The 26,789-nt window shown below is 37.9% G+C and overlaps 1 protein-coding gene across 4 annotated transcripts in view; it reads right to left on the reverse strand.

Annotated features, from left to right (window-relative positions):
* Window positions 1–26,789, reverse strand: part of LOC108910829 (serine/threonine-protein phosphatase 4 regulatory subunit 1) — a 115,325-nt gene that overhangs the window by 35,728 nt on the left and 52,808 nt on the right. Inside the window, exon 1 of one of the 4 annotated variants that reach the window (XM_018715571.2) lies at window positions 14,431–14,761. The exons of the other annotated variants lie outside the window; for them this stretch is intronic. The gene's annotated coding sequence lies outside the window, so the exon portion shown is untranslated. Of the gene's footprint in view, window positions 1–14,430; window positions 14,762–26,789 lie in introns of those variants that run through there. 4 annotated transcript variants of the gene reach the window in all.

Consider the following 26,789-nt stretch of genomic DNA (forward strand, 5'->3'; position numbering starts at 1 on the left):
TCAAAGTCACTTTCATGAAGATGTTAAACCAAAATCACCTTGTAAGGAAACAATTTATGTTTATGTACAATTTTATATACTCGGTTAAATTATGATTCTTAGCTAATTCCCGTACAGAAGTATACGAATGATTGATTGATTGCACACTTAACAGTAAATCTAATTCTTGATTTTCATTGCGAGCATATCTTAAAGAAACTCTTTTATTATTTAGCATTCCATACTATCTTAAACTTGGTTCAAGTTTACTAAATTTTCTTCTGTTAGGGGAAATTATATGGCGATGTAATTGTAAAGCTGCGATATTATTTTTTCTACATTTATAATAAACCTGCAGCATAATAAATTCTTCATTAAAATCAACCATTTTGTTATAAGTTAAACTTGAAAGGTGACAACAATTACAAACAAACAGATGTGATTTAGAAAGCGAGCACGGCAAACTAAAGTAAAAGGCTGAAAGTTTTCTCATTTCTTCTTAAAAATTTCATTATGCAAATGTATACAAATTTTATATGGTTGAAAAGAGACTAAAAAAATCAATCAAAACTTGCAGAAAAAATTATACCATCCCATTTAAAAATATATCTATGACGTCACCACTCATCTAGTGACGAAAAAAAATTGTGCGTCAGTATAAAGAAAATAACATCCCAATTAAAAATATATACTTTAGAAGATATTCAAAAATGGGTTAGAGAATCATAGATAGCTCAGGGCATTTATTAAACAAAATTGTAAACTATACCTACCAATTACAAACTTTTTGTGAAATTATTGATAATATCATGGGTAATAAAGTACTTTTATTTTACAAGTAAAATTAAAAATAGTTATTTTTTATGCTAGATTGTGAAATGCTTCTTTTGGATCCGAGAATGGAAAAATGATTGGAGAATGCAAAAGAATTTCGCAATCGACTATCAAACATTTTTTCGAAAAATGTATCGCATAGTTAAAAAATTATTAAAAATGCGAAGAAAAAGTTTTGACATTTAAAATTAATTTATTCGACATGTGCATATGTCATCTACAATAATTTAATATCAAATATTCTGTTAAATTGATTGATAACTAAATTGGTTATATATTTATTAAAGATTAACTTTCAAAATCCAATTTAAAATGATCAACATTTTCTCAGAATCATCGACATCTTGCTTCAAATAACTCCCTAGTAGACATTTCTTTTCGGTTACAGATAATCTTAATTATTAATATAAAAATTAATCACAACTCGTAGAATACTTTTATGAAATTATTAACACGTGAACTATTCACAATTATTATTGAGTATTTTTACAAAATCCAGACAAAACAGGAAAGGCACACTCCGATGTTTACGTGGGGCCCATGTTTTCCGTAACTTTTCACTGCGAAAAATTAAAGGAATTCTTGTATTTCAACATTTTTGTAGTTTAGATGGATTTTCTTGTTCTATCACTGTCTTACTAAAAGTGCGATTTCTTGTATGTAATATACGCCAGATTTAAGGGAATATTTGAGTCTATTACACACAGGGAGTTGATAGAAACGTGTTATTCGATTCAAGTCACAAAATGCTCTACAGTACACTCCCATACAAATCCCATTAGCGCCTCCGCCATCGTGTCGGAGGAAATGACTGTCGGTATGATATACGCACACCTGGAGGCTATTCGTTCTGTCGTCATTGGACAGGGTAAAAATTTCATCCTGCCATAATTCGTAGACGACATACGCCTAGGGGTGTTTCTATTTAACTGCACATTTCGACGATTTCCGATTTCTGCCCCATTTGGAGTCAACGACTCCCTCCCTCGCGATTAGGGGCATCAGTTTCGGCGACTTCGAACGTCGACTGTTTACCCTTGTACACACTCTTCCACATACAGCGGAATAAATACTTGATTGAAAGGTTAAACAAAATATATCATCGGAATTTTTCACGTAGAAACCCTGAAGACGCTTTGTGGCAACTTCTATAAAATTTTCCTAAAAAACTTGTTGCTAAATTTCCTCAAGTCTCAAAAATACGGAAGGAAAAATACCACTACTAATTAATTAATCAGGGATCAATTAAAAAAGACTATGTTATTGATATTTTATATTTACAATTTAGTATTAATGTAGGAATTATTCAAGACAAATGTAGCATATTATAATCAAACTTATGTTTTCTTGAAAGAAAATTGTAGCAGGCCACACAATGGCGTAGGTGGGAAGTAGAACGATAGATGGAGCCACTTACGCTCTGTGTATACACATCTCCTTGTGAGTCATGACAATGTGTACCTACTATGGGGTAATGGGGTTGCTTATTACTTGGCATATCACTACTAAAACGGTCTATTGATCGATAATTTCGGGAAAAGGTACTTTCTTGGTTCACACTAGAGCTCATATTCGTCTACTTTAGATGTGGAAGACATGGACATTGATGTATAGTCTTCGAAAACGTTACCGGGGACGTAAATAGCATCATATGCATAACATCCCGACCCCGTGATTCATGATACCGTCGCAGGCCGGAAACCACCCCGGGACCGCGTCATTCAAGGGCCCCGCGGGGTGGGCGTGTCCCCTCACGGCAAGCACTTTCACGGCGGACACGCTGTCGAGGCCCCCAACTGGAGCAGCTTCCACGCGAGACGCCGGAGTATCGGATTTTTTACGGAGTAGCGGAGGAGAGCTCGCGTTCGGCCGGCTCTCGTTCGTTCATTAACGGCGGGGGTGGGTGTCATTCATAGCCGCCTATTTATTCTCGACCTCGTTCTGATCATCCCCTATGTCGTAGTTCCTTCGGGGAAGCTAAAACTATGTTAGTCCGGCAGGCAGAGGATTAAATGTAGTAATTTTCCGCAAGCTCCGAAAATTGTACAGTGGCTTTTCGAAAAAACATCTGCGTTTTCACAAAATTTTAACCGAGAAAAAACAATAAGACTATTGAAGTCAGTATTCTTATCGACTTTCATGTTTTAGGTCAAAAAATAAGCGCACAGTCATATTTCGCTTCTTCGTAACAAATTTCATTGGTATCTTAAAAAAAACTGAAATGTGACATTATTTTTGAAGGCCGATAAGTTATTTCAAGAAAGCAAGAGTCGAAGTCGCTTACCAGTAACACAAATTTCATGATTACATGAAGATTAAACAGGGAAAAAAAAGAATAAGGAATAAGGATATTATTAACCAAAATATCTCAGATTTATCCTGTTTCCTTCCTTATAAACTTTACAAAGAAGAACACATATCCCGCAAAGGTCACACTAGTGCGAATTCGCACCACCGTTTTTTTTAACAGTTGGCATTTCTGAGGTGGCAGCTGCCGAGCGTTCCCACACCAAGATAATTCCTTCTATAGCCCTAACAGTCGAGTCTGAAAGGCCCGATCGGTGCGAATTTGCACCAGTGTGACTTTTGTGTGTGCAAAAGTGTGGCTGATTATCTTATAGATAATCTAGATATAAAGTGAATTGAAATGCAAATTTCCGGACTTTTCCACCCTATTTTACATGTCGAATGCATAACATTGTTTATTTAATTATTGTATTTTTCGAACATTTTTTTTTTCATTAATAGTTTAATTGTAACATGTAAATATTTGTCAATATTTATGGATAATATTGTTTAAATTAATACAGTAGGCATAGAAATTAAGACATATTAAAAAAATCCCAAAATTTTGGGTGATATTCAAAGAGCTGTAACTTGGAGGGAAATGGTCGTAGAGAAGAAAAAAAAAAGGAAATTGAAGCTTCAGGTGTCTAGTTTTCAGATCTGTATTTTAAAAAAAGTGAAAATGTAGGTTAGAAAAAAGGTAAAAAATCGCATAATTAGGGACATTTGAATAAGTAGGCATAACTTTGCAAATAATGAATAAACTAAGGATATCGCATGTAACTTTTCAACTTCAAAGTGTCCTAAAGAAACCCTGATAATTTCAAAACGCTGCGATTTTTTTTTCCTAGTGCCCAGAATGTTTAAAATCGTTTTGCTGAAAATGAATGTAATAAGTTATTTTTCAATTTTTATTCATTTTTTTTAAGTTAAAATTGTTTCCTTTAGCAATAATCCTCATTCTCTTCATCAAAAAACGTCCATGATTCTAAAATAATTGAAAAAGATACATATATTTTTCAAAAATTATTTTTCAAAATTTTGGAAAACATTTTATTTTTTTTTTACTCATGGACGTTTTTTGAAGGAAGAAAATATGGATTATTCATTTTTAACTTAAAAAAAAGAGAATAAAAAGTGAAAAATTACTTATTACATTGATTTTCACCAAAACGACGAAACGAAACGAGGGTTTCTTTGGGACACTTTGAGGTTGAAAAGTTACAGTCGACATCCTTAGTTTATTCATTATTTGCAAAGTTATGCCGAGTTATTCAAATATCCCTAATTATGCAATTTTTTACCTTTTTTCTAACCAACATTTTCACTTTGAAATTTTTTTTTTAATCAAAAACCTATAATTACGACTTGTAGAGAATACTTTGCAATATCCAAAACCTTTCTTGGATTTTCTGTACGACCATTATTTCCCGAGTAATTAATTGACAAAGTCAAAAATGATTTTTTTGCTTTGATCGACAATTCTCAGCGACAAATAATAGTACAAGGCTCCGGAACCGCTCAAATTGAAGAGGATTAAATTGTCTAAAAGAGATTTATGGTGAAATTACCAAAAAAAATTTTTTTTAATCCATATGCCTTTTTAAAAAAAGCAAAAATTTACAATTCTTTTTTCCGTTGATTTTTTTATGATTACTCAAAAACTGCTTAAACTAAAATAATTTAAACTGCAGATCTGAAAACTAGACACTTGAAGCTTCAGTTTATTTTTTTTTTTGATTCTCTCTACGACCTTTTCCCTCCAAGTTACAGACAGCTCTTTGAGCATCACCCAAAATTTTGGGATTTTTTTAATTTCCCTTAATTTTCGTGCCTAGTGTATTTTTGTACAAAAGAGTGTAAAATAAACATCAATTTACAGAAAAGGAGTCAAAAATCGCAACTTCAAAAAATGCATAGGTATATTCCGGAAATATCGATAATATTTTATCAATGGGGTATTTTCTCCTTAAAAATATAGACTTTGAACTTCAAAAATCTGTTTTTACTTTTTCACTAGCCATTTATAAAAAAAAAACGAATTGAAGTCATTTTTCGATTTTTTTTTTCAACTAATTACGTCATTGGATTTCTCGGAAATTTTACCCCTGTTTTGATATAGGTAGTAGATACGCTGTTTTCGTTACCAAATAAAGAAAACAAAGGTTCAAAGTTGAGAAAATCCCAATTCGCACTAGTGTGACCTTTAAAGTGACCTATCCCAAGTGGGACCTTTGAGAGATACCGTTAAAAAATTACAAGACCTCTGCCTTTCACCGGCGCATCCGCCATAAGTTAGAAAAAAACTGATATGAATTAACGCAATTATTTTTGCACCCAATTATTTTTTTAGCCGCTGTTTAGTCTATAACCCTAGTAAAATCTCTCTCTCGCGCTCTCTGAGAGAGTGAAATCTATTTCCCAAGTAAACATATCGCACAAAATCCTTCCAAGGACTCTCTTACATCTGCAGGCTGTATTTTTTCCTTCAAACACAAAAATAATTAAATTACGACTGGGTAGATTCAAGTAGCCCGCTCTATAATAACGTTTCCTTCCACGTTTCAACGCCAAACACAAGAATTCCGAAAGAGCTAATTACTGTCAGCGGGGGGACGGCCGCCGCGACGCCCAGCGCCTACCTTGCGATACTTTTAAGGAAGGGGCGTCTGATTGAAACCTAACGTAATTAATTCGGGAGAGGTCCCCGCGGATGCTGTAGTTTAATATTCAATTACATACCTACCTGTCGGGGAAGGGGATGTTTGTTTAAGTGACATACAATTCTGTTGATTTTGGTATATTTACAGCATTTTTGTAAATTTTCAACATATTTTTACATTTTTTTTTATTTTAAGTTGTAACATTACCATGTGTACATACAGAGTAAACATTTTTTCTACAGTGATCGAAAAGTATCGTTCATTCAAATGTCGACTCATTCCTTGCAGTAGGTTATAGTACAAGTGATTTGTGATATATTTCCATATACCATATTCCGAAAACGCTCAGTTTCTGATCTACGGGGTGTTAAAGTTTTAATAAAAAAATGCAAATTTATAAATATTGCGGAAACCGCTCAGAATATTTTAATGAAATTTTGCAGACTTTGACAGTTAACAACAATACATGTTTCACGATGAAAATATTGTTTTCAGTTTCACCAGTGGCGTGCGCACAGGCATGTCTCTAGATATTGTTGAAGAAAAAATAATAGAGCACTGATTTTTCTTAAAATAAAAATTATTTTCGAATTCCTTGTTCAATTTGAAAGAGAAATGGTATCTCGACTGTTTTTCTTATGACTCACCGTTCTCGAGTAAAAAAAATAAAATCCATTTATTACATAGCGGAATTCGGTTGCAACAATTTGAAAAATGCACTTAACTGCTTCACACTCAAACACTCAAAGTGACAGCTATTATTAATTTTGTCAAACAATAACAAAAACGAGTGCACAGCCAACTTGCTAATTTCTGTTTAGATAGCAGTGAATAGTGAATCTAAATACTGATAAAAATTTTTTAGACTGACGTTGTTAACTGCTAGGAATAATAATTTTTTGTAATAAAATTGGTACAAAACAAAGCCGAGTGCATAATTTCAGTTATTTTTCAAATTATTAAAATCCGATTACGCCATGCAATAAATCGATTTTATTTTTTTTACTCGAAAAGATATTCTTTTCTAAATTGAACAAGGAATTCAAAAATAATTTTTATTTTAAGAAAAATCATTAGCGTGGCATTTTTTTCTTTAAAAATATTCAGCTGTGCCCACGCCACTGATGAAACTGAAAACAATATTTATATCTGAAACATGTATTGTTGTTAATTGTCAAAGCTTGTAAAGTTCCATTAAAATATTCTGAGCGGTTTCCGCAATATTTATAAATTTGCATTTTTTTATTAAAACTTTAACACCCTGTAGATCGGAAACTGACCGTTTTCGGATATTGGTATGGTATATTAAGGAAATATATCACAAATCACTTGTACTATAACCTCCTGCAAGGAATGCATCGACTTACCAAACACCCTGTATATAATTTAATTCAAATCTTTTATAGTTTTGTAATTTATTACCTAGGATTTTATCTGCAGTATCTCTTACAGTTCATCATAAACTACAAACATATTTGTTTCAAAACTACTGTCAAGGGATCCAGTGCCATACGCTTTTAAGGGTTTTAGAAATTGAATAATTTCTTTATACATCATGAAGGGACGAAGGGATCAGTTCACGTCTGGCACCGTTGTTCCTACAAAAATTCCTTTATTCTCATAAACTATTTATTGTAAATGTAATTTATTAAAAATCCAATTTGCTTTTTAAAATCCACATATGTACTACATTTTACATTCAATTTCATTTTAAATTTGAAATGGTTCATCTTACGCCTCCTAAAAATGATGACACGATTTTCCTTTGATAAAAGACCGACAACTTCTTGCTCTACTTTGCATCGAATACGATCCTACTATAGTTCCTTAGAATATATATGTATATTTAAAATTTAGTATTAATGTAGGAATTATTCAAGACAAATGTAGCATATTATAATCAAACTTATGTTTTCTTGAAAGATAATTGTAGGTCACAGAATGGCGTAGGTTTTATTTAAAGAATTTAAACAAATAAATAATTTTCTTGAAGAAAATATTTTCGTGGGTGTATATAAACGTGCAATACCTTAAAAAATTCAAATGTTGTACATTTGAAGTAAGAATTCTTTTTGCGTGTAAATTTTCAAAATAGAAGTCTTTGAAAACAAACAAGTTTGCCGTTTACCACTATTAGAAGCGGGTTAACGCAAATCAAAAATGGTTCTGTGAAGACGTCGTTTCTCGCCTGACGCCCTTTCGCCCCGTCTTCGACAGGTGAGCGGCCGGCCCCAAAACTATGCAAAAATCCGGATAATTGGCCGGGTAATATGCGGCGGTCCGTCTGCGACCGGAATATTGTCGTCGCGCTGCCGAGGAATGCGCGTAACCGAACTAGCAACGGTATACCGAATACCGCGACCAGTGACCAGTGCCGCGGATCGGCATTAACATTCTTCCGAGAATGCTGCCCGACATGGGAGCGCGCGGACGCGGACCCGGGGGGTCCTCCGTGGGCTTCTGGAAAATAAAAAACACAGATCGGGTTTGCAAAGAACCGCTTCGGAAATACGAGAATAACGAAATACCATAAAATACAATGTTTATCACTTTTTTGAACTTCTTTATGCTTAATTCTAAAAAATAATTAGCGTTGTAATAAATTTAAAATTCATATCGAGCAATGCGACAACGGCGAGGCGGTTTATTAACACCACGTACTAAGCTGTCCAGCAATACGCAATTCAGTTGGTGTTGGTATCTGGAATTGTACCGTGTTGGAGTGTTTCCTGCGTACAACTACAGTGAAATTCCCCTTCGCGGACACCTCCACCATTGTGTTAACTCTTCCCTTGAACGCACGCGGACACAAGAAAATATTCTCTTAAACGGACAAAAACCAAATAAAAAGGAAACAGTAAAAAATTGCGTCTGCAAAGCAGGATTTAACCATGAAAATATACAAAGTGAAGATCGGTTAACTGAGGATGTTACATCTGGTCCAAAAATAAGAATTTGGAATTGACTGATTATGAAAACCTCAATGATTTTTTGAACCTGAATGAAAATTTGCATGTTGAAGAGCTGGAAAACAATTGTCTCGAAATTTACTAAATGTTTCACAATAATAGTTGTTTACATTTTTTCCGTAGGACAAGTCTGCGGCGTGCACACGTGGTTTAGCATTAGCATTAGCAGGTTAAGGGCTGTTGTCACGTTGTGATGAAACTCCTCAATATTAATACTCGTTGTATTTTGAAAACTGTTAATCTTAGCCCCTGTAATATACAACTTGTTTGTTCATTTATGATCATTCTATCTCATGCTGATGTTATGGCAGTAACTTCATACACCTTATAGATATAACTACTAAAATAAGAATTATTTAGAATTGGAACTTAATAACCATCACAACTTTGTTTTAATACTTGTAGCTACACAAGTTTCATCAACTGTACAGGTCAATATTTCAGATGGTTTGAATAATTTGGATTTGTAACGGACATGTGACAAATAATACAAAATTGCCGCTATATGGCAACAAAAGCCCACGGTTTGCACAACCACACACATATCTATGAATACCCTTATAGCTATTCCGGTTTGGTTTATACTCAAGACAGCAGTTACATGTTTTTTTTAGTAATATCTTCTTTCAATTATTCAGGCTTTAGACTTTCATCAGTCATTATTTCGGCAAGATAACAAATTTCTAGTGGCAATTGGCAAGTGCCAGTGTCGTGGGCCCGTTGGCTGACATTTCGTCATTTCAGAAACCCGCTAAAAGTTATTTGATTCCATCCAATAACTAACTGTACATACCGGAAATCGTCCGTAAGTACGAGACAATAATTGTCACACGGTTTATACGTGAAAGATTAGGAGCAAGCCCGTACGCCACTGTCGACGGCTTGGAATATAAAAGGAGGCATCTTTTCGAATTGAACGAAGGGGGGGACCGAGCGAGAAAGGCATGTATGTGTATGACCCGGTTGTGGAATGCGGGTCTCAGACAGAATCACAACACCGACAACAGTCAATAACCTCCTCTCTCACTAAAACACACACATACATACACACACACACACATGCACACTGTCGTATACAAACGTATATAGCTCGTTTCGGAGGCGTACGGATCGCCTGTTATGCTTTTCACGAGTTCCTGTCGCGTCAGTCGTTCGAGTTTTCGCGAGTATTTCGAAAATAAACTAGTAAAATAACAAATTGACGCGAGATAAATGCTTGCAATAGTCTGAGATGCTGTTCTTTTCCGTCATTTTTGGCTTGTAATTAAATTTTTTGTATTTTAATTTTATTTGCAAGTAATTTCGATTATAAGTATACAAGGTGTTAGAGGTTTGACTGCCATAATTTTAACAGACGATACAATACATTAAAATAAAGAAAAAAAACTGATATGAGGCGAGTCCTAAACTCAACTTGATGTATAAAAGTTCGATTAATTAAGGAATATTGAACAGAATACCATAAAATAGGTTTATTACTTTTTTGAACTTCTTTGTTTAATTCTAAAAAATAATTAGTGGCAATAAATTTAAAATTTGATAAAATTCGTATCGAGCAATGTGACAACCAATACGCAATTCAGTTGGTATCTGGATTCGATCGTGTCGGAGTGTTTTTTGCGTACCACTACTACTACCACTATTTTTATTTTGTTAGCTCCGTATAAAAATAAACGCACGCTCAGTATAATACAGTAGTGTTAATTTAGACAATAGATGAACCCGTAAATACGAGATTTCTTATCTAGTAGCATTATTTCGTAAAAAACCTTCGACATGGCAACATCGCACGAGGTGTTTACATCTAGAATCAAATAACACCGGTCTCCTACCACTTTTATACCCATTTTTCAAAAAAAAAACTTAAAATATTAAACGCGTTCAGTCACTTTATGATTTTTAATAATTTCGCTCATCTTCCGAATGTAGTAATTCCGAAGAAGACAAGCTGACACGGCGGCGCACATGCACCTGCTGCACGCGTCCGCGAAACCGACCCATCATCTCGTCACCTCGACATCGTAAACAATTTTCACGGACCCGTCTGGACTGGGGCGGCACGTCGACCTCCACCGAGGCGGTTTGGGGCTGGGACAGTCCAAACGGTCGAATTCCTGTTAAATTGTCGCGTCGACGGGAGACCGATTTTGAACCTGCACTTCGATTACACTGGACGAAAGAAAAAATACCTACGCCACTGTCGATGCCACAAAAAGAGGAACTGGGGCGTTAACGCTCGAACTGTTCTGTATAATTTTCCTCCTAGGTATAATACCCAGCCATTGACGGCTTGGGCGAGTTCGAAACACAAGGGTCGTTCTAAAAATATATTCACATCTAGAGATCGGAGGGTCGAGCGACGGTGACACACTAAATTTAGTCTCGAACTTGAATGACTGTTTTGCTTACTATAAAGGAGAAAGTTTGTGTTACTATTACCTGTGGAAACACGTTTTAGTCAGATACGGAAGGAAAACTTTATTTATTGAAAAATAATCTCAATAGTTTCTATTATAATGACCAGCAATACTCTCAAATTTTCAAGAGACCAGCGGTCAGGATCTAAACCGAACAACAGTCCCTGAGAATTGACGGAGCCACCATGAAGAGCGATCGAACGTCGACTCTGATGGTATCTCGCAGTTTTATATCTATACCAGAGCAGAAGCCTGGCCAGTGTAGTACACGACTAGAAGTCAAGCGTATTTGTTACCTTTCGACTCTTTTTAAAGTATTTTTTGTTTATAATAAACCTTTTTTATTCGATTTAAAACATTAACTACGTTTTGGTCCTTCGTCAACTGGACTAATTACAATATTATCATTAGTAATATGCCAAGGAAATTAATTTATTTTACTTCATTTTAGTGACAAATTAATATTACAGTATTAGTAATCGACGTATTAATAAAATTGTCTCGTTTTCCACTTTGTTCAACATCGTAAGGAACAATACCGACATTATGACCATCCAACTGGTAAGAATAATATTCCTATAAAGCATTCCTCAATTTAAATAATTGGTAATGTCGATTAAATCGAATGGAAACATTCTCATCTCGCGACCAAAAAAAAAAATAACAGCAGTCGCGATAACAGCATCTGCGTCAGCACCTACGTAGCGGTACCGTCGTCGCAGATAGCCCCAGGCCGAACCACCGGAACCGCTGCGTAGTTGTGTCAACGCATCGTTTAAATTGAATGATTCCGTCGAGCACGGTGGTCTCTTTTCTTCTACCACGAGATGCCTTATAAATATTAACGCGAACGACGCCGTCGCCGTCGCGCTGTACGCGCTATTTATGCAGCTACGGAAACGATCCCATATAAAAAAAATTCAATGTGCGACAGGCTGAACCGTACGTTTTTAGAGTTGCTGAATCCATGAAGTTAGAACTTGTTCAAGGTTATTTGAAGGTTTACTCTTGTTTTTTTACGGTAATATAATTTTGAACCTCTCAGATTGGTATCTGATCAAGACAGCGAGATATCGGGAAAATAACCTCTGTAAAAGTCGGAGGGAACATCTGGTGACCTTCCATTTAACCTTGAAGCCCATATTCAAGGTTATTTCAAGGTCAACTCCTGTTTTATGAAGGAAATACCTCTGAATAATGTAGGACGGGTGATGCCACATCCACTTTCAGGGCAATGTCGCCATCTCCAGCATATTCTGAGGTAGCAGGATTTGAAATATTCTCATTGTGAAACCAATTAAGCTAAAGCCACAAGGTGGCAGTACGTAGGGTCGATTTTGGTATGATATTGTTGCAGAAATGAAACTGATTTTCTGTTGAAGATCAACTTATAGCAATGGTTTTTATATTTAAATTAACTAAGAACAGTCATTACGTTTTCAGAGTTCCGACTAATTCAAGAAATTGCCGAATCATGAAAAAAAATAAGCGAAACATATTTTTAAAAAAAACTTTATTCTTTCCAGTTGATACAATTTCCAAACTACACCAACGCGATTTTGTTATATTGTCTTTGGTAGTTTATATTCGTGTGTCTTTGTAAAATTGCCAAATTTTAAATTGTATCTAGTTCTATAATTGGACAGGCAATAAATAAATAAAAATAAAACTATTTAACAAAAAACATTCACGACATACGACTGCAGTTCACGATATTTTAACAAGCATTGACATGGTATTCTTCTTATTTTGGTAAGCTACTGGCTGGGTCAGTATATGGTGGTTATGGTTTGACTATTTCTATTAACTTCACTCAACGTCAAAATCATTTCAAATTTCTTCATGCAAGTTCCGACACTAGAATTTTCTTCAAGGAAACTTTAAATATACTTATTTTCTGGAATGTCTTCTCAACGAATGCAAAACTTTATTAAAATTCGTCTGTCATTTCCTTTTGGAATACAAGTGTTCTTTGCAGATGGATGGAGTTCGACTTGTAAGAATGGAAACAGTCCATTTCCATCCCAAAAAGCGAAAATAATAGTTAGCTTATTTATGGATGCCAACAGCGAGGTTCAACAACATCAGCGGTTGAACAGGTAGACGATAAAGCGCGTGTGTGCTTTGCCGTTCCAATCGAGAAAAATAAGACCTTGTGTCGGCCGTTCTGGTTAGGCGGAATTCTCAGAAACTCGCCAGTTTCGCAGGCCATTATTTCGCCTTTTTGTGGGGCCCGGGGCACCGCTCCTTTTCCGAAAATTAAAAACCTCTCCGTTTTAAACACACCAACGTTCCTAGAAGGTCGAGAGAAACGTATAAAAGCGAACCTTTTTGGAACGCCGCATGGACGTGTATAACCGATTCCCAGATCGAACGGCTCGCTGAAAGCCGTTGCTGTGACTGTGAACGACTTCTTTTCCGAGAAACTAGGCCAGGTACTATTTTTTTTCCGCACGCAGGCATACGTTTCAACTTGGAACTCCCAAAAATTAACACGATACACTTTCGATTTTATACCTACTCCCTTTTTTACCCCTGACAAAACCCAAGCCGCGACGACGGAAGTCATCGACACTCAAGCGGCCGCCCGTGCGAAAAAAATCGCAATGTCAACCGCCTGGGTCTGCCAGCATCCCGTCCAGGAGTGTGTGTGCACGTAAACACCGCGGCCGGTTGCATATGAATGAAGGACATCGCTCGCGATGCGTACGTACACACCAAGGTTACGGTACAGAAAAGAAGAGGCGACCTTCGCGTCGCTCCGAAGGATCCACCGCACACACGGCGCGCGCTAATTACAAATACATCCATCTAGTCGGCCTGCCTGGCCGTCGAAAAAAAAAAATTAGTAACGCACGATCTGGCTCATGAATGGAGGGATGCGTCATCGCGTCGTAGTAGGCCGGCACCACAGCGCCGTCGTCCCGAGCCGGAACAATCGAAAACGCGAAGAAAAAACGCGCAAAAAGACGAAGGAACCTCCGCCGCCGCCGCGGATAAGGAATACCTCGCAATATGACAGTTGTGCGCAATTAAGCCGGGACGAGCGCGGGGGGCGACGGATGGAGAGGGGGGAGAGGGACACGGCGTGTTTTGTTTGCCTCGCCGTTAACGGTACACACGCATTCCTATCGCGGCGAGGCTCTCACGGTCTCTCGACCACACACAACCATCTTAATTGGTAATTTAAACCTTTAAATACAGCAGGAGTAACGGAAAAAAACCTCACGATTGCCGTCGTCGTCTCCACGCACACGCAGGGACAGGGGACGCGGGCCTTACCTCGGCGATGTTGATAATAAAGAGCTTCCTGCGGCTGCATCCTGTTACGACACTCTCGTGTCCCTCGGGCTGCACGTGTTTACCATATATACATGGTAGAGCGGCATCAGACATCACATCCTGTTTCGGTTGGCACTTTACGGGCTCCTCTCTCTCTCTCTCCCTGGCCGGCCCTGGTAGGCGACGCATAGATCGACGGTCCGTCCGGAGAGGGACGAGAGAAATGAAAAAAACCGCACTTAATCCACACGCCGTGGAGCACTGAACTTATTATTTCGGCGGAGGAGGCCATGCCGTGCCAAGTAAACAACTGGCTTGGCTGCGCGAGAGAGCGAGGACGCCCCGCCAGCGCTCGCATACCGACCGCACACTTTCCAATCGACTGAAGGAAACGGCGGGACGACCACGACGACCAAGGAGCGAAACGGCGCGCGCGCGGCGTTGCCGGTTCGTGGGGCACCGGCCGCGCGACGTCCGACACGGCGCGCAGATTGCTTGCGGTTTCTGGCGATCCGGCCGGGACGCGTAAATCGAACGCCGGAAGTGGCGAGGACGGCGCGCTCCGCCGTTTTCGGTTAATTCGCGGTAAACGTTCCACTCTTCCCCTCTTTTTCCTCTTTCAACCTCTTCAGCAGTCAATTGGTGCTAGATTTATTAAATTAATCCATTATAAACGCGGCACAATCAAAATTAAACCGTGAACAGTTTAAATTTGAGCAGAATCCGATCCTGTGCCGAACGCTTACGAAGGGCAATGGACGTTAGCCTCTGCTGTTCAATTAACATGCCGCCTTTGAAAATCACTACACTCAGTTGAATTCACATCATTTGTGAAGTGTCTTGGTGCAAGTTACAAAATTATTTGTTTCAGTGTTTAGTGATGGTACAGTGTACGAAGACGATTACAGTACTCTGGTCGGTTTATAACACACAAATAATTTATTAGATTTGTCGTTTTTCATGGTTTCACATATCAGGTTATGTAAATAGCCAAAACCATAGGTTGCAGAAAAGCCTCATTCATTTGTAAAAACCAATTTATATCCCTTAAAAGTAGACGTTTGCGTCATTCCTTATAACTGTCTAATAACTCACACAAAATCTGGAATCGGTAAGTTGAATAGTTTACAAGTTATGGCTTTATAAACAAATTAACTTATTATTACCATTACTATTATTACTATTATTAACGATCCCGTGGATCTACCACAATCGCACTGATTTTTTTCATTATTACATATTCGGAAAGCTTATGAAGAGCTTTAAGTTAAAAAAAAATCGTCAAGATTCGTTGAAAAACAACGGAGTTACAGACTGTCAAAGTTGACGGCCTACTGTTAAAATTAGGTTGGTAGCGGCAAAAAAAATACTACCATTACCGGCAACCCGAGTACTTTCCCAGATAAAAATATTTTATTTGTGGAAGTATGTTAAGTGCATAAGAAATATTGTCAAAAGTCAGTGGGTCACTTGATTTTCGGCGAGCCGTGGCGCGGCGGAAGGGTGGGGGAAGCGAACCTCAGCGAGTCCGAAGAAAAAGACGATAATATTCATAGTCCTGCCGTTAAAAAAGGGAATTCGCTTGAAAATAATATATTTGACAGTCCGTTGTTTTTCAACGAATCTTGACGATTTGTTTTTATCTTAAAGCTCTTTTCATAAGCTTTCCGAATATGTAATAATAACTATATCACCCTCGTGCGTCGTATATTTCATTTTACAACTAAAGCTAAAAAATAAAAAAAATTTCCAGGTTGCAAATTTGAAATTTAGAAAAAAAATGGAGATTTTAATGTATTATTATGAAATCTACCATGAAAAAAAATCAGTGCGATTGTGGAAGATCCTCGGGATCGTCCAGACTAATAATTAGTTAAATTATTTATAAGGCCATAACTTGTAAACTATTCAACTAACCGATTCCAGATTTCGTGCGAGTTATTAGACAGTGATAAGGAATGAGAGGATGCGATGCCAAAACCTTCTGGTAATAATAAAGCAGTTTATAAATGTTTAATTCAAAAGTCATAAATAAACTTCTTCTGTTTGCAACTTTTGATCTAATCAATATTTTTTGACGCTCGGGGGCTAGTTTTGCAGGTCTTTTGAAGACGAAATAAAAGTACGTTCCTGTTTTCTCGTGGAAATGAACGGGAAAAAGTTATAAGTGAAAAACGTGAATTTACGTAAAAATAATACAATTAACCACCCTGTAAACAATCTTCCCACATTTTTATGACTGCGGAAACTAATATGTTATTGTACATAATATTTAGTATCTATAGTGATAAATTCAGCTTGCCGATACAAAAAGTCACGTCCAACTCTACAGGGTGTTCCTAAATATTCGCAACGGAAAACTGTAAATTCCTCTGGAAAAAAGAAACATTTTTTTCCTCTTCCATTTTTCTCTCCGGGCTTTCGTTTTCGAGATGCACGGTGTCAAAACTTTAATTTTTTTTTAGTTTTTCGCCAATATCTTAGGAATCGTTTGAACTACAGGACTGAGCTTTTGTACACACATTACCACTATTAATAGCTACTTTTTCGCACCCTTCTCGAATTCATTGGACGTGCCAGTGGTGGAGATTTTAAGGTATCGTAAGGGTTTTTCCCCCCCTAAATTTTACGCCACTGGAAAAATTGACTTTTGACAGCAAATTCTAAAGCGCCAATGAATTTTACACAATAAGAGTTCTCTTGGTTCATTGCTCTAAAGTCAACCGTTTTCAAGAAAAATGACTTTTTATGAACAAAAGCAAACATTTTGCTAACGTTTCGAAAATCTTTTGTAATTCAAAAAATAGGTAGTAATAATTAACAATTTTAACGAAATTTAACAACAGATAGGATTTTAACTTTTTTTTATCAATTTGGCGAGTAAAATTTACAGAAACTGTTCAAAATTACGTCCGTTGGCTTGAATGCACGCATTACATCTTCTAATCATGTTTCTTTCTGCCGCTGCGGCTTCACCTCTATCGGTCAACTTTTCGATAGTATTGACATGGAACGTTAGCAAAAATGTTTGCTTTTGTTCATAAAAAGTCATTTTTCTTGAAAACGGTTGACTTTAGAGCAATGAACCAAGAGAACTCTTATTGTGTAAAATTCATTGGCGCTTTATAATTTGCTATCAAAAGTCAATTTTTCCAGTGGCGTAAAATTTAGGGGGGGAAAAACCCTTACGATACCTTAAAATCTCCACTACTGGCACGTCCAATGAATTCGAGAAGGGTGCGAAAAAGTAGCTATTAATAGTGGTAATGTGTGTACAAAAGCTCAGTCCTGTAGTTCAAACGATTCCTAAGATATTGGCGAAAAACTAAAAAAAAAATTAAAGTTTTGACACCGTGTATCTCGAAAACGAAAGCCCGGAGAGAAAAATGGAAGAGGAAAAAAATGTTTCTTTTTTCAAGAGGAATTTACAGTTTTCCGTTGCGACACTTATTTAGGAACACCCTGTATATTTCCTGGCTTATCAATCGCGGAATTAGAGACAACGATCATTCGAATCGAAACGCACAATGCCGAGAGTGCCGTACGCACTTGTTCCAACTACCGCGGGACGCTCGATTTCTTTTGTGTAGTACGTCTCGGCCTGGGCCGATTCACCGAGACGTCTGGCGGCGGTCTACCACTCTTTTTTCCTATGGCTTTTGTGGGTACTCTTGCGTTCGTTGATGTCGCTTGTTTTTCGGTGTCGGTGAAAGTTGGCCTCTCGAATAAATAGGTCGCCGCCGGTCTGGGGTAATCGGAAATTGGATATTCTGTAAAGTTGACGGATTGTTTACTTCTTCTACAAGGCTGCCGCGAAGTATACAGGGTGTCTCACGTTCTTGATCGGGAAAATTTAACGTACGCTAGAAATTATACAGGGTGTTAAAATCAGTGAAGATTAATGATATTATGTCTTGACGATTTTATTAAAAAATAGTACTTAGAAGCAGAAATTAATGATAAAATCACACATAGTTATATTAAACCGACTAGGCAAATTTTTATAAAAATGTTGTTCCGATGCTGGGCGGTCTGCTGGCCAAATAAAGGCGGCGAAGGAGATTGATGGCGCAACGATGATTTTCACGTTTTATTACAGCGTCCGGATGGCGAGGAAGTGACGCCGCTGTCCGAGGGGTGATTAATCTAAATGCGGGAGGACGTTCCTTGCGGGCGGACGAAGGGGGTGCGGCGGTGAACGACCAACGGGGCCGCTCCGCTGCCTGCCTGCGCTCCCGTCCAAAAAAAAATGGCCCGGCGCTCTCTCTCGTCACCCTGCACCCCCTCGGGAATCGATAACCGTGATGTCGTTGTTGTCGAAAAAAAAAATAATGTACAGGAAATCGAACACGCCTTTCGCTCGAGGTTGCCACATCTACAAATGCTGGTTGCGACTAGCTTATGTCGCGTTTAAAAAAATTAAGTGGTTTCTGAGTACTGAAATGTATTCTTAGAGCACCAATCGTTCCTAGTAAATTGTGAGACAGATATTGCAGTGAGAATCGAACACGCCTTTTGTACAGTGTTGCCATTCATTCTATTAACCTCAAATTACTACTAATCTGTTTAAGAAAGTACGAGAAAATTTAGAAAAAGACATGTAAATCTATGGACCTTTCGTTATGAAACAATAAATTTAAAAAAAATTGTACATCTATGGTAACCATTAATTTTGATGAACATATTTGTAGAAAACTGAGGTAAAGTATATTGCAAATCAAACACGCCTTTAAAAATTAAAAAATTACGCCTGAAAAATGAGTAATTAAAGTACCCAAAGATTCACGTCGTCCAAATAGTCATACGTATTAAAAATAATTTAGGTACCTACCAAAAAGCAAAATTCCGTAATTTTTAAACGCAAAAGTACAAAACAAACTACAAAATATGCTCAAAATGCCCACCACCATTTTCGATGCACGTCACGACACCTTCGAATCCAATTTTGGCGCACTCGCTGGAAAACACCTCAAGAAAAGGAAATAGTGGAACGCAAAAAACAATCCAACACGGTCCAATTCCAGATACCAACACCAACTGAATTGCGTATTGCTGGACAGCTTAATACCTCGTGTTAGTAAACCGCCGCGCCGTTGTCACATTGCTCGATATAAATTTTATCGAATTTTAAATTTATTACAACGCTAATTAATTATTTTTTAGAATTAAGCACAAAGAAGTTCAAAAAAGTGATAACATCACATTTTATGGTATTCCATGCACGCAGTCATGTCAGCATTCCTTAATTAATCGAACTTTTATACATCAAGTTGAGTTTAGGACCCACCTTATATAAGTTTTTTTTTTTGGTTATTTTAATGTATTCTATCGTCTGTTAAAATTAAGGCAGTCAAACTTGTAACACCCTGTGTACTCGTACCTATTTCGACATTATGTAAAATCAAGTACGCACCTGGAATGTACGATTTTCTCGCGGACCTTACAGCCTTGTTCGAAGATTACAGAATTTAGTCTTGTCCAGCGTTCGATTCGCGAAAGGTCAGGACTGCCAAGTCTACTGGAATGCATTGTACGTCTCTCTTTCTTAATCACTCCTCTAGATGGACGCTCAAGAAGGCCAGTGGCCACTCCGGCGAGGCGATCATCAACCATTTAGCCCGCGCTACCTGCGATCGGTGGTCCACACGTAGGTACCAAAAAAAAAAAAGAAACGCCGACGAACGGCCGTGAGCGAGAGGACGACTTCACAGGATGCCGCGCAGCTCGTTAGAAGTAAATAAAATAGATAGGGATGGGGAGCGTACGCTCAAGATTTCGGTATAAAAATCGATAGGGAGTCAAGAGGGTTCAAGGTCTGTGTTGCGAGCGCGATTGGGCGAAGGCAGAGCCGCTTACCCCCCGAAAATGGGAGAAACGTCCGTATTCGCGGGGTCGATACACTAATTTTGACAATTTTTATTATATTTATATACAGGGCGTTCCTTGAAAAGGAACACGAGCATAAGCAAGTGATGATCTAAAACATTTCGACTTAAATTGAAAAAAAAAAATGTTCCGACATGAAAGTTTAAACAAATTTCAACATCTCGTTTAAAAGTAATAATAAAAATTAAGCGAATAAACGAATTACTTACCAATAGACGATATACTCTACAAAAACTGTTCGAAGTTGTTTCCATGTGCTAATAAACCTTGCTTGCAAGGGATGGTCGAAATTCGGTCACCAAAAACACCACACCATACATTCATTGAAAACGTCGGTGGAACCGAAATTTCTGTGCAACCCGGAGATTTGCATCACACCAATAAACATTTTATACGCCGATTAAGTAATACTGCAACATTTAAAGCACGTGCACAAGATGCACAGGATCAGCTTACATTTAGGGTCAATTTTGTAAATTAATTTTCTTAAAAACAGGAGCATTTGGACCATCAGTTACTCATGTTCGTGCCCTTTTCAAATAGACCCGGAAGAGAAAAATAGGGTAAAACCTCCGAATATTTTCGTATAGATCCGATTTTTACGAAACTAAAAAAAATTAAGATTATTTCACCCCGTAGATGAAAAATTTATATGCTTGATATGCGCTTCTTATTTTTAGGGGATGAAAACCACCCCTTGTGATAAAAAACTGAATAAATATAAAAATAGGTTGTATATAGACTAAAATCATATAGAATAAATATTGTTTTATATTGTGGGTTATAATTTACATTATCTTTATAAAGTTTCAACCCTTAAAAACCACCCTTAATGATAAAAATATAAAATTAATAGTTTTTTGACCATAAAATATTTTTATAGCGCATACATTATAGATAGAAATATTTTCAATAGTTTACGGTTTTATAAATAATTTATTACAATATTTCAACCCTTAAAAAACCATCCCTAATTACAAAATATTAAAAAAAATAGTTTTTAACAGTTTGAAATGATTTGATAGTGCAAGCAGGATAAATTAAATTCTTTTACCTGTTTGCAATACAATTTATAATTTATCGCATTGTTTTGACTTCTAAAAAACACCTTCGCCCTCAACTGCAAACTCCTAGCAGCGATATTTCTGTTAATTTTTATCCTACACAAATAAAAAAAATACAAAATATTCTGTGAAAAGAAATCACGTTTGTCTCTTGAATATTTTTCGTATCTCTTTTATTTTTAAAGTTATTTTCAAATATATGTAATTTTTTTGGAATTAAAAAAAATAAATCAAAACGTACCTAATATTTTAAAAAATATGCATTCTAAACCGCTTAAATTTGTATAATGTATTGTTAGCACATAAAAAATGTAAATTGTAGAAAGATTACCTTTAATTTTAAATCTCGTGAAAAATTCATCAGTTTTTACTACACCGATTTTTTTTCCGAAAAAGCGAATTAACAGTTTCATTTTGATCATAACGTTAATTTTTATGCTAATGACTTAAAGTTAAGTTCATTTTAAAGACTTTTTAAAGTACTTTAAAAAATGTTCTGTGGATTTTTCTTGAAAATTTTTTAATTTATTTCACGTTAAATGCTTCCAATTTAGTTGCTGGCGGACATGAAATTATCTTCAACCAGCTGTATCGCAGCACCTATTGCACCTACATAAATAAAAAAAACAATACATTTCTTTTTCAATAAGCTTCATTTTCTTCATGATGTTTTCTTTCAAAAAAAGGCCAATTTCCCAAGTAACCCAAAAAAAACAACGAAAAAACCCCTTTTTAAAAAAAAAAATGTACATTTTCAATCACCAATAACTCAGAAAATATTGACTTATCGAAAAATATTCATAAGATACTTTTTGTTTAAAATTGATTGCTTTATCGATTCCTGGGGTTATTTTCAATATTTTATTTTTCACCCCCTGGGCAAAAGCGCTCATCGGCACTACATAACTTTCGTTTCTTGAGCTATTTTTTACTTGCAGTCCAAGTTTCGCGTCAATCGGTTCTATCCGAAAGAATTCAGAGGGGAAACCCTTGGTTCCCTTGACTAAAAGAACGCACCTATTTCAGTGCCTTTAGGATTAAAACAAGTGAGAAGCGCTCCTTTATTTTAGACACCCTGTATATACAAAGAGTAGATATTAATGTCGCCTGACGTAAGAGCAGTAGTAAAAATTATTACGCGTAGACCTTAGTGCTTTTGACGTTAAACTTTCACTTAAACTTTTTTTTAGAGGTCGCTGGCGCTTCCCAGAGCATTTACAAGATATACGCTTATTGAAATAACCACAACTACGACGGGAGCAAGTCCCATTAGAATTACAATAATCGTCCCTCTGACGACAGGCGACTATAAATCACTCGGAGATGAAAGGGGGCGGAAGGAGGCATTCGAAAATGTCTCTTATCATTCATAATGTAACAAATTCCGACGGAAAAGATTCCCGGGAAAAGGACGCAATATCGGAAAATCCCCGTAACGGGAAAATTCATGAGACATGTCACGAGAATATACTGCTCGGGGAGGATAAAGAAGTTTGGACGGTCCCTACTCCTACGCACGGATATCCTTTTTGTGACAAAGTAAGCTACGTCGAGATGTGCAAATTTTGAGTAAAATATAACGCCTCTGCAAGGAGTCGCTGTTTAATTTTAAGGAATCCTCTTTTCAAGTAACTAACGAACGAATTTTTCACTATTCAACTATAAAACGTATTAGATTTACTCCCTTGGAAATTTCTGAAAACAAAACCGAAATGGTCAAAAAGGCTAAAATCTATATTCTTCGATCACTTTTTGATACTTGCAAAAAAGCTTACGGTATGCCAAAATATCTAACATATTTTTTACATATATACATGGTGTTTCAGTTTAGGTATGCTAAATAAAACACCCTGTACAAAAATGCAAGTGTCGCAGTTCATCATCTGATTGCCAACCACATCTACATCCCAAATGTTTTTAAACAGATATCCCGCGCAAAAACAAAAACTTTTGCCCCTAAACATAAACGAACGTCAATGAAACGTTTTTTGCTTGTCCCTGAACAAAAACCTATTGGAAATAAAATGATTTGTATGCTTTTCTTAAGATACAGTTTTGACATTTTGATGTTTCTATCTTCAGCCCATTCAAAATTAACTAAACAAAACTGTTTCCAAAGTAACAACACCCTGTATCTGGGAAACACAACGTTAATGAGAAAAACGTTACACGAACCACCCCGACTATTCTTCCAAAAGGAAAGGGACGTCCTGTGTACAAAAGTCGGTAGATCCTGCGACCGAGTAGCCTCGCGCTTGGGCAACGTCATTACGCCTACAGGCAAGCCTACTACGACGGTGTCGCCGGCGTCGCCGTCCTGTTCATAAATATGTTTTACGTATCCACACATACACACAATATTACACACACACACACACACACAAGCGCCTCTGCCGGTGTGAAATTAATGAATGACTGGGACGGTGTAGAAGTGGCGAAGAATGCATTTTTATTGAATGAACTTGGGACTCATTAGTATCGGGAGCATCGTCTGCTGACGCGACGGATTATCGACGGGGGTCATCGCGGCAGCTACAGGGTGACGCACGACCGTGAGTCACACACGGTTTCGCGCGAAGGCGAAAGCGGGGGCGACCCTGACGGCAGAAAATGGCTTACGTCCGAGAAACGTTCGATTGCTTCAGCAGCAGACGTTGCTAGCAGAGCCACGGTCGACGGCGCACCGAGGAACGAAAAATTTCACCACAGTTCTGTATTTTTGGATAATGATTCCAAATTTTACGAAAGTCGAGCTCCAAGATGGAGGTTTTTCAATTTCTCTAATTCGATGCGGACATCACTACAGAACCCTAGCGGACTCAGCCTGGTGTGTGATCAAATGTCAACCCAAGTACCTATCCAGTACAATAGTACGCTTCAAATTTTTGGTCGTACACAAATTATTATTACCCTCATTTATGATTAATTGACCTCCGAATTTCGATAAATCCCACATCCCACAATTTTTTAAATACGTATCGAAATAAAGTTAAAAAAAAAATCACCAGCTCCAAGCTCCCACAGAGTAGCTCGTGTTAATAAACAGCGAAGTGCTAAAAAAGAAGGTTCGGTCGAAAGCCTCACACAAAAACAAATACTACATAAAAATTTGGAGCTTGCGATACCGGTTATTGAATTACATGGTGCCAAGGCTGACGTTCGATCACCCTCGACATTAACTCCGCAGGCGATCAGTAATGAAGTCCGCGCAAGATCCGGAAAATTTGGACCTTGGAAAACCATCTGTCTATTGTCTTTTCCAATGTATTAAGGTTCTAAGGCCGTTTTGGAGTGGGGTGGGTGGTTGAAGGGATGAAGATTTTTGCGCTGTTGGAGGCTTCTGGGGATGAAGAGCATGCGTGGTCAATGGAATCTGCGTAGTAGGTCGTTTGCGATGTTTTTTCTATGATTCCTATTGTTTCGACGGAAACTGCGCCCCCCTAGATATATAACTTTTTGAAAGGTTAGTGAATTTTTTTGAAACATAGGTGAATTTACTACATTACTACGAACTTTCTGTATAGCGATAAAACCTAGACCAAAATAGAATCCCCTAGATTCAAAACTGAGGTGAAAAAAGACCAAAAGCGTAAGCGACAGTTCAGTTCCATCCAAAGCGTGATTATCGGCGGAACGCGTTCCGGACCGGACCCCCCGGGCCAGAAAATCGGTCGCAGGTGGAAAACGGCATCATTACGTGCATGCACCGGGAACAGGAATGCGCTCCGAAACGAAGAGAAGAACGGGTTATTACCGCCGTTATCGCGCCGACCAACACCGGTGGAATGGTATCGATCCCTCCCCGCGACCCCCGGCCGCCCCGGCCCTCGCGGGATGACACCGAAAAACCAGGGCGGCCCGTACTTGCTACTTCTTTGAGGTCGAACGGAGATTAGAATCGTTCGGCGACGACATTTCGGCCGTTACGCATCAGTTTTAGGCAGAATAATTAGGGCAGGACCGGACTAACGGCAGAAGGGAGCACTGAACCCTTGGACAGATTTAAAAAGGGCGACAAATCACTTTTGCTATAAATTTTTTCCAGGAAATGTCGCTAAAAGTACAAGACCATCAACAAGCGATGGAGAAAACGGAATTTCACGCATGTTTCCAATATTTCCGAACACTTACAGCCGTAGCAGACGATGCAGAATGACAGAAGCGCCAAGGGAATATGCCGAAAGACGACAATACGTGCACAGGCGGAATTCTCGTAAATAATTCCCCCGCTGACGGCCCCCACTGGTTGGATCAGCAGCGCGGAGGAGGAGGGGACGGCGAGCTGCATCCCGTCCGCGCGTTAATATACGCACGCACCCAATCCGCATCTGAGTTATGTTTCCTCAACCGCACAAACACGAAAAATGTTGCCGGTCGGGGTCTGGCGGCCGGTCGTTTCTCGGAAAGGAGGCCTGTGCCTCGCTCTGACGCATTCCGATGCCGCGGAGGCGCACACGAAGAAGGGACCCGCCGGGAGAGCCTGTAGGGTTCTCGACCCGGCGGGGTCCACGCACCTTACGAGGTGCCGGCGACCATTTATACGGGTTCCCGATCGTGTGTTTGGTAAGGCCGATCCCCACACATACGTTTTCCGAAGATTTGCCCAATGCCTGTATTTCGGCATTTTTTATTACTGTTTTGTTGAAAAAAAAAGTACAAGATATTTCATACCGAATTTTCGCGCCGCCGGATGGCGGTTTTCCGAGTTCGCGTACCAGAAAGACTCTTCCAGCAGCTGCAGAGATAACTACGCGTTGGTCAACCCGCATAAAATTTAATTTCTTTCAGAATTGAATAAATTTTTTAGTATTTAACCTACAACTACTAAAGATGGTAAAAAAATTAATTTCTTTAATGCTACAAATTAATTATACATGTTCAAAATTATGTGAAAATGTGATAAACGCATTGTGACGTCATTTAGTGCGACCGACAACGCAATCCGCTTCTCGGCCGTCTAGAGCCAACATTCTACTTTGCTCAGAGCTCATGCTCTTCTATGAAGTAGCCAGAGATAACTTTAATGGAATCTTTCTTATGATTTAGATCGTTTCCGTACGTTTCGCATAAAGAAAAACCTTAACTGTCAGATTCAAATTTTTTTGTTAAGGATCAAGACAAACTTGCATAATGGGAGCCTCGAAGCAAACTGAATTTGGCTGCCTCTAGACTCTTGTCACTTGCTATGTTCTCCTTCCCTGTCATTCATCTCCTCGATCGCACTAAATGAGGTCACGAATTAAAACATTTGACTTACTCGTCAAACTTTAATATTTACATATTACTTCTTATGGTGATAATTTGTAAGGTTGTAAAATGATATCGAGCTCAAGACATAGTATTGAACATCGCTAGCATAGATCATAAACAACAACGGACCGAGACCAGAACCTTGATGTATTCCGCTTG

Source organism: Anoplophora glabripennis, unplaced genomic scaffold, assembly GCF_000390285.2.
Source record: "Anoplophora glabripennis isolate ALB-LARVAE unplaced genomic scaffold, Agla_2.0 scaffold290, whole genome shotgun sequence".
NCBI classification, from domain to species: domain Eukaryota; kingdom Metazoa; phylum Arthropoda; class Insecta; order Coleoptera; family Cerambycidae; genus Anoplophora; species Anoplophora glabripennis.